Genomic DNA, 15,424 nt, shown 5'->3' with positions numbered 1-15,424 from the left:
TCTTGTGATTATGTTAAAAAAGGAAAAGAAAAAAGCCTCGGCCTTGGAGGGAGGGCAGAGTGGCTTCCCGTCCTCGCCAAGCCTGGCGGTACCAAATGCCTCTGGTCTGCTCCTCACTGATTTCATGGTTTTGTTCACCTGGCTTTGCCAGGGAGACTTTTAATTTTTATTTATGCTTTGATTTTTTTTTAATTTTAGAGACACACACATCAATTTGTTGTTCCACTTAATCCTTGGATGTGCCCTGAGCAGGCATCAAATCAAACCTGCAACCTTGGTGTATCAGGACGATGATCCAAGTAACCCAGCTGCCTGGCCAGAGCCGGCCAGGGAGACTTTTTAAAATGTGAAGTTTGTTTCTGTGCTTTGTGGGGTGGGGCATTCTGATGTGGAATTTGGCCTGGGGAAGAGTTGCTGTTCTGGGGGGTGGGGCTGTGCCTCGCTGTAACAAGGACAGCCCTGGGGTCCTGCCAGTAACCGGTGGGGCGGGGGTGGGGAGCCAGATGCTCGGCGGGTTTCTAGGTTGCTGTGCAGACTTCTGCTGGATAGGAAAGCCCTACGGGGCCTTGCTCTTACTGTCTACCCCAGAACTGTTTCCCAGATAACCCGGCTCCCTCTCCCTTTGTCCCCTCCTTCAGCGGCCACGGTGCTCACTCCCCCTCCCCCTCTGTGGAGGATTCCTAACTTAATCTGATGGCAGATATTTGCCCCTGCAGAATGCTGGTGTCCAGCACCCTGGCCACCCCCCCAGGAGAGAAGCCCCACAGTAAGCCTCTCCCCAGGGGCCCGTCATCAGGTGTCCTTACTGATGGCCGACCAGGATTGTTGCAGGCCCTTCTGCTTGCCTGCCTGGCCTTTCCTCCTGAGACCACAGACAGGAGCCTGCCAGGTTTCCAGAGGGCCTGAAGCAGGGGGCAAGCTCCGGTGGGGCTGCTTGGCCAGGGGGCACTCAATCGCAGGGTTCCAGCACCCAGCAGAGAGGGCGGCAGGCGGAGTGCACTGGGACCCCTCAGCGCAGTCCAGGCGGCTTTGTGAGGAGGATTCTGGCAGGCTCAGCGGGGAGCCCGGGCCTGTGACTTCACACCGGAGGTCCATTCTTCCGAGCCCAACGTGTGGGAGTGACCAGGATGCACCTGGCAGGGGGGGTGGGCGCCTCAGATGACTGAAGCCGGCTGGAGGGGAGAGGTGGGGGAGGGGGGCACACAAGCCGGCGGCTTTAGGCCCTTCTGGGACCCAGATCTCAATGAAGCTCTGTTTTTCCTGGGAACTGTTCTTACCTATAAAATAAGCCTGTGTGTGTAGGAGCGTGAGGAGGGGGGGTGGCGGTGTTTTTCTTTAAAAAAAAAAAGCAAAATTAAAAAAAATAACCAAGTGGCATGTGTGCATGCCGTGGCTAGAGGCCCCTGGTCTGTGCAGTGTCAGCCAAGCCCCTGCCGCACCCAGCGGGCCTCCGCTGCCCTGGTCTTTCTGGTGGCCTGACGGTTCTTGTTCCGCCTTCCTCTCGGTTGTGAGTGTCACATGAGGCGGGTCAGCAGCACTAGCAGCGGACACCCAGGGTGCTAGCCTCCCGGCCTGGGAAGAGCTGGGTTTACGACAAAAATGTTGGCCACTCACTGGGTACCTGGTACTCACCGAACACATGGGGCCTTTCTGCTGACTTGAACTGTGTCGAAACCGTCTGCTGTGGCCCCAGGAGGGTGTGGGCCAAGCCCAGTGAGAAACTGGGCAAGATAAAGAACATTCCAGTCCTATCCGGCCTTGGAGCTGGACAAGATGACCCCCAACTTGGGGGACTGGATTTGATGGTTTGGAGAACCCTCTCCTCCTGGCACACACGCTGCAGGAGCTCCCAGGCCCACGGCCGAGTCTGTCTGATGCAGGCCCCACCAGCTCAGGCCAGGGTCTGTGGGGCTCAAGCCATGGCTCGGTCCCCCCTGTTTGTTCTTCCCTCCCGAGGGGTCCAGAGCTGCTAGGTGGAGAGGCCTCAGCTCACCCCCCGGCAAACTCAGCCTCACACCCAGCACCAGCCTTGCTGCCTTTGTCCTCATGGCAGTGCCTGAGGTCGGCTTGGCCGGCCGCTCGGCAAACACAGTCCTGTCTTGCAGGGAGAGGCCTGCACTCAGGTTGGCCCTTGTTATCTGCGGCGGGCAATGTTTTCATTGGCTTTGGGTGTTTGCATGTCGCAATGAAAAAGGAGTGACCCACCCTGGCTGTTGTGTCTCAGTTGTTTGGAACTGTGTCCCGTGTCCCGTAGACCAGAGGGTCTCAGGTTCAATTCCCGGTCAGGACACATACCCAGGCTGTGGGTTCGATCTCTGGTTGGGGTGCATACAAGAAGGCAACCAATCAATGTTTCTCTCACATTGGTTTTTCTCTCTTTCTCCCTCTCCCTCCCTCTTTCTCTCACTTTCTGAGAACAATGAAAAAGTGTCCGCACTTTAGAATTAAAAAAAAAGGGGGGGGGGAGTGACCCAAAGACAGCCCAGGTAGGGCCTCCCTTTTAGCCATGTCGGGGTGCTCTTAGGACCTCAAGTCAGCCTCACACCCTCGAAGGGCAGCAAAACTTTTGTTTCTACACATGCACACATGCACAGGCACGCCATACACACACACCCATGCATGTTCAAGGGCACGCACATGCACACACACATATTCCAGGATGTTTTCCTCATGCTGCTAACATTTAATGTTCTAATATTAAAGTTTGAGGCACCAACAGGCTGTCTTAAAAGGCTCATTCAGCCTTGGAGCTGCTTTATTTATGTGTTCTTGTCACGCGCGTCAAAGAACTCTGTGTTTCTGGCAGACTGTGTTCGGGCGGCTGAGTGTTTTGGTTTTTGGCCACAGCTGGTTAATTTTTCCGAATCTGTAGATCCAGGTGTGCGTTGAGACGCCTTTTCCCAGCACGAGAAGTTTCCCAGTGAGGCTTGGAGTCCCAGAAATTTCCGGCGTCCTACGTGTGAGAGACTGCCAGGTTCAGGGAAGCGGGGGAGTTGGGGAGAGAGGCTGCGGTGCCTGTGTCCACGGCCCCCTCTTAGACAAGGACGCTGGGAGGGCCCGCTCTGGAAGCAGGATTTGTAGAATACAGGGCTGAAAAGTTTTCCAGTCTTACAGTTTTAGCAAAAGCAGAACGCTTGCTGATAGTTAAAAATCCCTGCTCGTGAACACTGTCGAAAAGCAAGCCCAGGAGTGGAAATGCCCGCCCACCTCTCCTCTTTTAAAACACATCTTTAAAATACATGTTCATCGCGTAAAAATTATGTAGACTTTTATTTTCGAAATTAATGTTTCCCCTTGTTGGATTATTTACGTGACCACCATCTTTTGGTTAAAACAAAACAACACGAAACTTCAGGTTCTTATAAAATCCAGAATTACAGCAGAAATTGCTTCACGAATAGCAAGAAACAAAACAGAACGAAAGCATTGCTTGCTTGCTTGCTTGCTTTCTTTCTTTCTTTCTTTCTCTCGCATTTTTCTTTGTAGCCATTGAATGTTATCTCCTCTTGCAGTCATAAATTTAGTGAAGACATTTCTTTACTCTTTCTAGAAAGGGCATGTATGAAAAATCTGACCTGAACTTCGCCTTCTGCTAACAGGGTCTGAAAGCTCTGGGATTTAGACAGAGTCAGGAAAACGAAACTGTCGTTCTATAGAAAGCATATTACTTACCTGTGCTGTGTGGAATTGCATTAGATTTAAAAAAATAAAATGGGGGTATTTTAATAAAGAAGACCAGTGTGGTCAAATTTCAAACGCCTTGTGACTGATGCCCCCCCTCCCCGCTGCCCTCGTTCTGCCTGTGTCTGGTCTGCAGGCAGCCCGGGCTTTGTTGTCATCATTTTAAAGAAGCGATTTGTGAAGCCTTGATTTTTTTTTAAAGTTCTTGCTGTCTCTTGCAATTTGACAATGAACTATTTGAGTTCTAAAGCAGGGTTTATTTTCTTTCCTCCACACCCCCCCCCCTTATTCTAGAGGGCTTATAATTTACCCCGTTCCCTGAAGGGCTGTACGGCTAAGAAAGGGTACTAAAATTCTCATTTTGTGTGTGGGGAAGAAAAAATTTCAACAGACTTTCACAAGCATTTCAGCATTATTTAAAAATTTCTAAAATAAACATTTGACAGTTTTTAAAGTTTAAAATTGCTTTAAATTTTTAATAGCTAAATTCTCCTTGGATGTGATTTAAAAAGCAGATGTGATCATTAAAATAATGACTATTCCAGGCCCCTATAAAGGATTAATACGATCTAAAAATACTTCAAATGCGCCGAGGCTTTGCGACCGTGGAGGGAAGACATTCCTGGGACGTTTGGGGAGTGAAGCTCTTGTCAGGCGTTCTCTGCGGCCCTTGCGCTTGGGTGGAAACCGGCACCTTCTTCCACCAGAAGCTGTCACACGCCACACTCTAATGTATCTTTAATTGCTCATAAAAGTTTACTGTAAGCAGCACAATAAATTCTTCAGAAAAATGTTCATTTTCCCAATTTATGTGACTCCATTTCAGAAGTCGCAGAACGGAGAGACTAAAATAAATTCAGCACCCACTTTGCTTTGAAAGGAAGTTGAGTTTTACAAAACGTCCCTGAAGCCGTGCTTTCTCCCCTGCCTGGTGCGAAGGTGGAGACCCAGCTCTGGCGTCTGAGGTCCGGAAGCGTGTGCGTCTGGGGTATTGGCCCTTCATCCTCAACTCACATTTTCTGGTTTGTGTTGCTGCTACTTCGGAATGCAAATATCAGCGGCGATTCCTCCTCGGCGAGGGAAATTTTGCACACGGACGTTTATGCATCCTATACATATAAGTGTTCGCGCACTTATATGTGTATATGAAGAATGCACATTTATTGAGACTCCTAGGTTTATGTTCTTTTATTTGAAAAATAATAATTAACTTCTTAGGAATGCTTTGAGGGTTGTTAGACTTTTTCATGTACCTACGAAAGTCGATGTGTGGACTTCCCAGGTGTGTGAAATATGATGAAGAAGCTGCCGACCGAAGGCTTCTAAACAGATTGGGGAGGGGGGTGTTGCGTGGGTGTGGAGTGGCCGCGGTCCCGTCAGGAGCCCAGAGAAGGTGCTGCCGATCGCTGTCAGCTGCAGGCGCCCGGGTCTGTTCTTCATATATTTTTTAAAAAGGAAAGGAGACCCAGAAGTGGTCTGCCGCGTGCTTGGTTTTATTGGGGGTGGGGTGGGGGCTGCTGGTGCCGGGTCCTGCCCTGTGCTTCATCCCTCAGACACGCTCATCCCACGGCCAGAGTTTCCTTTCTGCTGCTGGTTGTCACACCACGATTGACATAAAACTTAGTGAACTATAAAGCACAAGATTTTGGAAATTGCTTCATTATGCTGGGAAGGGAAGAAGCCTTTCTGTGGGTGTGCGCTCACATCTCCATACTCAGCCCGGGACCCTGTAAACGGCTTTCCTCTGTTCGCTGTTTTACTTCTAAACTAGCAGGCTTCCCTCGCCACTTCCTCAACTATCTCCACGAGGGAAAAAAAAATGCTTACCCAAGGTAAATCGGCGCTGACAGGCTCATGCGTAAATAATTGAGAGTAAAAATGAAGCTTCATAAAGTAGGACAAGTTATTACAAAATCGGCCTATCAGAATGGAACCCCAGGCCTGCGAAGCACTCCGAGACAAAGGCGAAAGAGCGAAATTCCTGAGCTGGTCTGCCTTTGCACACAGGACCGGAGGCTGCTCAGCCGCCGGCTGCTCAAAAAAACACACAGGGTCACGGAAGAAGTGGCTGCGGCAGACTCCCAGTCTCGAGTTTCTTGGGCCAGCTTTAAGCTCTGCATTATTCTGGGGGTGTGCAGGTTACATGGTCCAAACCAAGTGAAAAATGTAAGTTTCACTCACATTCATCCTCCTGCTTGAATTAGATTAAATGCATCTGCTTCCCAAACCCACGAATGCTGCAGACGGAATATTTTAAACTGCTAAACGGCCCCACGTTGGGAAAAGGGAAGCCAGACTGCAGCGCCCCAGCCTTCCGAGGCGGGACACTCGGGCCGGCGGCGGCAGAGCAGGAAGTTGCCGGCTGCATTCCCTCCCATTAGGCAGGTCTTGGGAGAAACCAGGAAAAAATAACTGTATGAGGCTGATACTATAAACATCCTGGTACAACCGAGAGTCTTCGTGTGACTGATTTTTCAACTCTCTGACCCCGGGCTCCAAGCGGCCCCCAGGCAGACCCCTGCCCCGGGAAACGCGTCCGTCAGAACGCTGGACGACAAGGGGCAGATATTCTGGCTCTCCTTTTTGATCATCTGAACGCACTATTTTACATTATTTACTTTGAATAACAGAACACGCTAGCGAGTTAGGAAAAGACTTTTAAAAAACCAAGCTGAGTAGCACCCAGAGGTATCCCCCGGATGCCGTTATTTTCCATGAACAAAAGCAGAATTTGATTTTTGAATTTGCAACCAAATTCTATCTAAATCCCCGCCAAGTAAGAGGGGATTTTTACAAAGAGTGTGTTCTCAAATATTGCTCTGACTCCCCCAATTTCTTGTTTTACCAAATAAAAATTGGGAAGGAATAGGGCATTAAATTAACTTACAGCCTGTGTAAGAGCAAAAAAAAAAAAAATCAGCTAATAGGAAGGTTAGAAAGCAGTGTGATTATGCCATGATTTCAGGTGAGAATTACAACACTAATATCATGGTATCTAGCCTGTGCCTTCAGTAATGATACAGTTGTCAGATTTGTATTTGTACCAATGAAACAAAAGTTGTAAGTGGCATGATGGAAGATAATTTCCCTTTTTTTGTGGCTTTTTAAATTCAATGTTTTAATCCACCCGTTTAATCACAAAGCATATATCATATTAGTTATAATATTTCTTGTGTTTAAGGGAATGATTATAAATAGATTACAGTGTGGTTGTTGGACGCAGTGTGCGTGCGTGTGTGAGTGCGCACATCTCAAAGGTATGCAGCATTTCTAGGTTCTGCCTTTGGGAGCAGTTTTAGGTGAAAATATCAACCATATATTTATTTGCAAAATGCCCACTCGGTCCTAACCCAGCTTGCTCATTATTTTGGAAAAACGAGATTTGGTACTGAGAGGGCCGGTACCTATGATGTTTGCATGTCTGCACTCAGCCCAGCCTTTAAAGCACTTTGTTGCTTTGCAGACCCTGAAGTTGCTAAACCACAAAATGCCTTTAATCTGTTCTTTAAAGTAGTTGAACCCTACAGTATAAAGATAGGGGAGAGGGGGCATTTCTAATGGCAGTTAGTGGTTGGGCTCTTCCTTGGTGTGGCCGGAGCGGGAGGGGTGACAGAGGGCATGTGGCTTTGGGACTGCCCCAACACACTTGTCTCACGGGAACGCGTGCTCTTGCTCCACGCATCCTCCTCTAGCAGGGGACTGTGATAGTGCAGAAAATTCTCCAGGACTGGGCCAGACAAGAGATCGTTTGTCCCGGCCGTGCTGCTGAGACCTGAGTACGGGGCGCCGAGAGAGTCCTTTTCTGAGGAAGGGGCATGGAATGCCTGGGCTCCAGAGCCCTGGCCCCTGAAGCCAAGAGGACCCTCCTGGACCTTCGTCAAGAGGAAGGAAAACCAGCTCACTGTGAAATCACCCTGTCTCGGCTGGCTGTCAGCAGCCGTGGAAAGTGAAAGTTGATCAGGATTTCGATGAAAAGATTTAACCAGAAAACATTTCTACGCCATTTTCTAAAGCTGAATTTTCTCTTGGCGGGGTGGGGGCGGAAAGGGCCATCCCTAGAAAGAAGCTACAGTGAGACTCTATCTAACACCCAGGAAAGCAGTTTTAGAAGATTTCTTAATATAGCCTGCTTTCCTCCCTCCTGCCCTCCCCCCAGTTGGGGTATGTCACCGAGTGGGGGCAGTGATGTGTGGGGGTGGGTGGGTGTCCAGCACAATTTGAGGCCAAGGTCATGGGGGTCTGGGGAGCCTCAGAGGCAGTCAGTGGGCAGCAGAGTCCCGGGCAGAGTTGCTCCAGCTGCCCCAGCCCAGCCTGGCCCCTGTGGCCTCTCCCCCTCCCTGGGCCATCCAATCCAATGTGGAATGGAGTTTCCTAGGAAGCAGGGCACACGAGGAACTTTTGAATTTACCAATAGCATAAAAAGTATATATATTTTTATGACAACGGGCAAGTTTCAATTGGTTCACAGAAGTGGCGAGATGTGACGTCAAGGGACACTGGTTAGAATGCCAAGGCCGGCTGGGGGTGTGGGGGGAGACAGGCACAGACAGACACTGGGATAGGGCCCAGGAGTCCTCGTTTCTCTCCGGCACCCGTCGCGGGCGTCCGAGGACAGCCAGGCCCATCTGGCTCTCAGTTAGGGCATGCCCTGGCAGGGGGACAGGGTCCAGGCATAGTGACCCGGTGTCGATGTCTCCTAGCACCAGAAGCCCGGCCCGGCCCCTCTGCGGGAAAACCACTCAGGCGTTCCTGCAGCGCAGGCAGGGAAAACTCCTGCGGCTTCCCCGGCGTTCTAACCGGTGTCCTGACCCTGGAGCCTGGCCGGTCGGGACCCCCAGAAGGCGGTCGGGACCCCCAGAAGGCGCTCGGGAAGGAGAAGCGCGACCCCGGGCAGCGGTGTAGTCGGCTGGCTCCGAAAGAGCAAAGCTGCGGCCTGTAACTTCTCCCCGCAGCTCCTGCGCCCTGGGCCTGGGGAGCAGGAAGTTGTTTCTGCGGGGAAGGAAGAGATCGAGCTCGGAGCTGGGCACTGGCTCCGGACACGGTGCCCCCGCCCATCCCACACCTCCTCAGGCACCGTGAGGACCCCCCCTCGGCAAGGCACCTTGCGTACCCCCTCCATCTCTGGGTACAGGACGCTGCTCTCCTCCACTTCACCAGATCCCGTGCACCCCGTTCCCTACCACACTGGGAGTCTGGACCCTCGATCGGCCCGGCCCGCGCGGTGTCCGGGAAGCCGCCACAGGGTCGCCGTGGCACGCGCCCTGCCCCGGGGGAAACCCGCTGCCACCGACGACCCCGAGCTCTGTGCCGGAGCCTCGTCTAGAGCTCCATGGCGCACACTAGCCCCAGCAAGGACGAGCCTGGCGACTTCGGCTGCTGTCCGCGGCGCTCGCGGGGCGGCGGTCAGGCCAGGGGCAGTCTGTCGGCCCGGGGTCCCCAGGCTCGGCTCGGGAGTGCGCGCGCGCGTGCCCCGCTGCCCGCAATCATGGCAGCCGGGGCCTCGGAGCGCAGCCGCCGAGCGCGCTCAGGCATCCGCCTGGGTGCCAGGGCAGCGGGGGCGGGCCGGGCTGGGACTCGCGCTTGCCACCCGCTTTGGGTGCGCGGCCTACGGGGCGCGAAACGAAATGCGGCTGGGTCCCCGCAACGCGGTACCCCCTGCCTCGCGCGTGCTGGCGGGCGGGGTCGCGGGCCGGGGGCGCGCGGGCGGGGAGCACCCGGGGCAGCGTGCTCACGGGGGCGCGCACGCGGGGCTGCGGGGCGAGGAGCGGGGCCCGGGTGGCGAATCCGCTGCTCGCGCCTCCCGCCCCGCCTGCGCGCGCGGGCCTCGGGAGGAGGGTGCGCGGCGGAGGGGGGAGTCGGGGAGGGGCCGCGCCCTGTCCTCGCCTGCAGTGGGCATGGCCGGGGCCCCGGGAGGCCTCGTTGGTATTCCAGGCACAGCCGAGGCTCTGACCTCCCCGCGAAACAGGGGCTCCCGGTCTCCCGGGCTCGCGGGCACGGCCGTCGCCCCTAGGCGGTCTCCCGGGGTTGCGGGGCCCGTAGGCGCCTTGCTTCCCCCACCCACCGTCCCCTCCTTTCCCGGGCCCCCCGTGCCCCCTCCCCCGCCCCGATCCGGCGGCGAAGGGGTGGGCAGGGAAACGCGCTCTCTGGGACAGGTGCCAACTCCGAGACAAAAGACATAAAATAGGCGGCAACGGGGGAAGCGCGGCTGGCGCGCTCGGGCGGGGACGGAGGAGCCGCGGGGGCCGCATCCTCGGTGCGGACCGGGGAAAGTTTGGGAAGTCGCCGCGGCGGCTTCGCAGCGGTGGGGGATGCGCGGGCCGGGCCGCCCTCCGCGCCGCGCTCGCTCTCTCCGCGCCGCTGCTGAATAATTCATGGCGCGGCCGCCGGCCATTAGCATGCACCGGGCGCGAGGCGCGTCTGTGCCAAGCCGCCACCGCCGCATTCGGCGCCCGGGCCGCACCAGATGATCGGCCGCGCGGAGGCCGGGCCCGCGCTGTCCCCGCGCCCGCCCGCCAGCCCGCCAGCCCTGCGGCGCCCATTGTGCCTCGGGCCCGCGCCGCCAGGTCGCCCCCATCCCGCCCGAAAGCTGCAGCGCGCCCGATGGCCAGGCACTGCAAGTTCGGGCCCACGGCGTCCGCCCGCCCGGGGATGCACGTGAACTTGGAGAAAGTCGCGGGGCGTGTTGGCCCGGACCTCCGCGGCAGGGCGTGGGCGCCCCGGGCCCGGCGCGCTTTCGTTTTCGTCCAGGACAAAGGTCCCTCGCGGCGCTAGTCGCCGACGCGGAGACTGGGTCCGGCGGGCCACTCTTCGGCGAGGTCTGGCGGTTCAATATAGGGAAGACGGAGCCGGGAGAAGAGGAGCAGTGCAGTCCGCGGCGCGGTGCGGGTCTGGGGGAGCGGGGCCTGGCCGTGCGCTTTGCCCGCGCGGTGAGGGAGCCGACCTGCCCTGCGAAGAGTTTCGGGAGACGGCACCGTTTTGCTTTCTGCCATTTGGGCGCCTGAGGAAGGGAAGCGTTTGGAGCCCAGGACTCAGACCGAGGGCCGGGGGCCTGTGCAAGGGCTGTGGGCACCATAGCGCAGCGCGGGCTGCGTCCGGGCGCGTTTCCCCGCAAGGGCACGATTGCCGACCTTCGCGCCACGGGTCACCGTCGGGTTCAAGGCGACTCCCGAGAACGGTAAGTGCATTTCTCACTTTCACTACTTAGTGGGTATTTAAATATTAATGAAGAGATTTCTAAGAAGAGCCCTTGTGTGGGGCAGGCCTTCTGCAGACCAGGGGCACACGAAGAGGCTTGCTCTTGAACCCGAAGCCTCAGCAGCTTTCGAGAACTCCACGGCCGTCATTAACATCCTGGAACTTAGAATTTGAAAAATAAGGCTTCTGAACTCAGGTGTGTGGGCCATTGGCCAGAGAGAATTTTGCTGAACGCATAAAGTAGCATTAGCAGGCATCTTAAACAGAAAGGAAAGAAAGAGGAAGCTCTATGTAAAGGTTACATATGTTTGGAAGGGTTATTGGAAGCTACAGTTCCTTGAAAATTTTTTCATTCACTTCCTACACCAGCGCTGCCTCTTAATTGTTCTGCTGGCCCCACATTTGTGGAGCATTGATTTAGGGGTCCCCTGGCCGAGCACTTGGCAGCAGCCGGGCCAGCAGGGCGAAAGGCTGTGCGTGCAAGCTGTTGTTTATGGCGGCGTAAAACGAAAACAACTCATAACTTTGCGTAATAAACCCCTCTTTATAGGTGGCTCACACGCAGGCCTGGCCCCGGCTCTGGCCAGTTTGTGGGGAGCGAGAAGGGGGTGAAGGACGTTTGCTGTCGGTCCAGGGGTTTCAGGTAATGCTGACGTGAATTTCTTCAAAGTTGGGTTTCCGGAGCCCAGGCCGGCCCCGCAGGCCAGCATGGCCTCATTTTGTTCTCATGCATGGGTTCTCGCTGTTTGGGATTGGAAAATGCCTGCTCGTACTTGTGTTTGTGTTCCCTGTTAAAATGAAACCCACCCCTGTGGGGGATGCAGCCCGCTCACATCTGCAGGTACGATTTCCCTGCCGCTCTCCCCCAGCTTCTGGTGTGGTTCGGACAAGCTTGCTGGGCGCTTCGACCACAGTGTACTGGGGAGGGACGGCCTGTTTCCATAACACTCGGAGTTGTGAGCTGGCGCTGGAGGCCGCGTTTCCGGGAACGTGGACAGAGGCCTGAGCAGCCCAGGCCCGCCTCCCGCCGCCCTCTTCCGGGCTGCCTGGCTGCCTGGGTCCCCGGAAGAACCGGGGCAGCATTTCTGTGAGGTCTGGCCCTCCCTGGCCTGGAGGCTGTAAGTTTGCCTGGGTACCGCAGGTTCACCTGGCCCGGCTGTTTGGCTAGGCCATTACCCCCCTCCCATAACCCACTCCCCCCATTTTGAATTTTTATTTCTGACTGAATCCGAGGCAGTTGGCAGACAAGAAACCTGGGGTGGAACAATTGGGAGTGGTCTCAGAATCGGGGTGCAGCTGCTGAAGGCGTGCACTCCAGCTGGGAGCCGTGCACGGCGTGTGGTGTTGGCGGTGACGAGGTGGGTAATTATGCGAAGCTCCATTGCTCTCGGGGCCTCGCCTGCAAAATGTGGGAGACTGTCCCTCTGGGTGCACAGATGACCTGTAACGCGCAGCCTTCTGCCGCTGCTGCTGGGTATCCCCCAGGATTAAAACAGACTGCAAAACAGGGGGTGCCCGCCACTCCTCCACGAGCCCACGGGCCCACGGGCCAGACACAGGGACAGGCCTGAGCGCCCAAGGGTGCGCCCTTCGGGCCGCTTCACGGGGGTTGCTATGCGTCACAGCCCTGGAGGCCCGTCTCCTGCCCTGAAGTGTGCCCCTGGCCTGTGGAATGTGACGAAGCTGAGTTGCCAGGACACGGAGGGGCTGCCTCATGGGCCCAGGCTCTGCCTTTGTCCTTGTTCTTGAGGGCCAGCCCTGTTTCGGGGGCAACTGCGGTCCCGCCAGGGTCCTCTTACGTGTTGGGGTACCCCCTCCAGGCCAAATTTCGTTTTTGATGACGCATGCACAAAAGACAGTGTTCTGAAAACGAAACTGGTTCCTGTCTTGTCTCCTTCTTTCATCAGTTCTGAGCACCTATCGGGGGCCAGGCGCTTGTGGGCTGGGGTGGGCTGGTGGGGAGATGGCCCTGGCATTCTCATTTTTGCCTTAATCCAGGGCAGCCCCTTCCTGCCCTGGGGCCTCGCCATGCCCAGCCCCTGGCCACCTGTGGCCCCAGACCTCGTGTGAGGGGTCCCCGGGGTGCTGGGGAGGGGGCTGGCTGCTCACTTGGGCGGCGTGTGAGGGCATGGGGAGCCTCCACCGTGCCCCAGTCTTGAGCACACCACGTGAACTGCAGCAGACCGCGCTTGCTTCGCCCGGTCAGAACCGGGGGGGGGGGGGGCAGCGCTGCAGNGGGGGGGGGGGGGGGGGAGCTCTGCAGCAGGGCTCCTTTCTGTTTGTGAGGCTCGTGCCTGCCCACCGCTGACTTTGGGAATCTGCCCTCTTCGCTCCCATTCCCGAAGGGCTCTGGGGCCCATTCCTTCCTGGCCTGGACCAGGTCAGACTCGAAGGCAGCCCCCCGGGGGCCCAGGGAGGGGCCGGAGGGCTTGGCCACCTTGGGGGGCACCCACCAGTGTCCAGAAAAGCGTCCTGTAAGGCACCTGTGTGTGCCCCCACCCCCAGGGACAGTGCCCTGGAAGATGGGGAAGTTCTTCAAGACCAGGCAGGAAAACATCTGGAAACCTGCACGCTTGTCTGTTGTTGGGCAGACTTGTGTGTTTGGGGGACCCACAGAGAGGACCCCGTTTAGTGGGGTGTCCTGGCTCACATCCGGGCAGCTCCAGCCTGGCCCCTGGCTCAGCACATGAGCCTGGACGAGTCACATCCCCTCCCTGGGCCTGTGCCCCGAGCTTGGGAGCAGGAATAATAACCCCAACCTCAGAGGGTCGTTTGGGGGGGCAATGAAATTATTTCCACGAAGCACAGGCCCGGGCGCGTGCCAGGGGTGCCGTAAATGGCTGCCGCCGTCATCATTGTTATTGTTGTCAGCGGTAATCACGGTTTTTATTGCTAGTGGTCATTATATTTTTGAGTCTGTAAGAAGCAGAGGCCAGTTGGGGCGTCACTAGAAAAGGCACCTAGAAGTGTACCCCCCACCCCGCAGATGGCGGTGACAGTGAACGTTGGTGATATTTTCAAGGGAGACCAAGGAGACTGCAGAGCCCAGCCTTCCCTGGGCACACAAGATGGGGCCAAGTCCCCTGGGGGGGTCCCCAGGATGTGCTCACGGAAGAGGTGCCTCTTCTTTGAGGAGCACCCCCCACCCCGTGCTAGCTGGCCAGGCGGGTGGCCATTGCGGGGAGGGCTCACCGCCAGGATGTGTGTGTTGCTCTTCAGCCTGACCCGCACGGGAGCTAACCCAGACGCCCATTTATTTGTTCGAGGAGCGTTTTCTCTCTTAGCCAGGCGTTCGGGGAGGCCCAGCGAGATTGCCTCCCTCCGAGCGTCTTGTTGGGACAAGAAAGGGCTCCAAAAGGCACCGGTCCCGCTTTCTGATGTTCTGGGACCAAAGAGGAAGAAAAAGCAACAGTTGTCTCTGAGTGCAAAGACAATGGACCTTTTATATGAAATATTTATTTTCGGGCCGACCCGTTGGCTGGGACAGCAGAGCTCAAGTGTCTGGCCGTCACAGACCCCGAGAGCTCAGTCCCGGGCAGAGATTTATAGAGAGGGAGGAAAGAAGGTCCCCCAGCCTGCGGGTCCTTGGGGGCTTTCAGTGGGAACGCCTGACTTTCTTTGTTGAGTGGAGTTAGAACTTTCACAAGTTTATTTTGTTTTCTTCTGTGGTTTCTTTTCTTCCGAACGGCCCCAGAGACACATTCACAAGCACTAGAAAGGTAGCCAGGGTCCCGGTCAGGGACGGCACGGGGCCTCCTCCCTCTGGCCAGGCCCTGCCCGCCTTTGTCTGCTGGCGGGGGGTGGGGGTGGGGGGTGGGGGTGGGGGGGCAGTGTGAGGGTCTGCGGAATGGAAGTGAGAAAAACAGGGACTGGAGGAGAAAGGGTCTGTCCCGCAGGGCTGGAGAGTAGCCATAGAGAGCAATATGGGACAATATTGGTGATTCTCTGGTGTTCCTTACTCCTCCCCCAATCCCATTCTCTGACGGACTTGGGGCGGCCTGCAGGTTTATGGGAGTCTAGCCTGATTCGGCGAAGGAACTCACAGGCCCGCCAACACCCTCCCCGGACGGAGAGGCGGCCTTTGTAGCCCCCGGACAGACCCGGCCCAGAGTCCGCGCTGGGCAGAAGCTGTCTGCGTTAGTAGAATAAACAGAATTTTCCTCTGAGGCCTGCCCACCACGACCCCCCCGCCCCACCACCTCCCCTTCCCGGCTCGGCTGCTGGGGATGGTGCGGAAGCAGCTCCACCAGATTCCTGCTAACCACAGCCTCCGTGCCGCCAGGAGGCCGCCCTGGGAAGGGCGGCCCGGGTCCCAGGCTCACGGCAGGGACTCAGACAGGCATTGACCCACATGGGGCTTGTCATGGAAAACCCTGAAACCTCGTGGCAGGGGGCGGAAGAACCCCAAAACGCAAGCTTTTATCCACCTTTATGTATTTATTTGGGGGCGGGGGAAGGAAGTCACAAGTAAAATTCTGCCCAGTCATCTCATGAAATGTGAGGTGGAAACTTGTGGTTCGAGGCAGGATCCAGAAGCTGTGCCTTTTGG

At 56.3% G+C, this 15,424-nt stretch overlaps 1 long non-coding RNA gene across 1 annotated transcript; it reads right to left on the bottom strand.

Annotated features, from left to right (window-relative positions):
• Window positions 1–3,880: 3,880 nt before the first annotated feature.
• Window positions 3,881–6,589, bottom strand: LOC118989369 (uncharacterized). The gene is made up of 2 exons (XR_005067002.1): window positions 5,509–6,589; window positions 3,881–5,271 (listed from the first exon to the last, which is right to left on the bottom strand). It is a non-coding gene; the product is annotated as an uncharacterized LOC118989369 (long non-coding RNA).
• Window positions 6,590–15,424: the final 8,835 nt, after the last annotated feature.

Source organism: Sturnira hondurensis, unplaced genomic scaffold (genome assembly GCF_014824575.4).
Source record: "Sturnira hondurensis isolate 20B ecotype Veracruz unplaced genomic scaffold, ASM1482457v3 Scaffold0000780, whole genome shotgun sequence".
NCBI lineage: Eukaryota > Metazoa > Chordata > Mammalia > Chiroptera > Phyllostomidae > Sturnira > Sturnira hondurensis.
The sequence above is the reverse complement of the archived record's forward strand: the minus strand, read 5'-3'. Positions and strand labels throughout refer to the sequence as shown.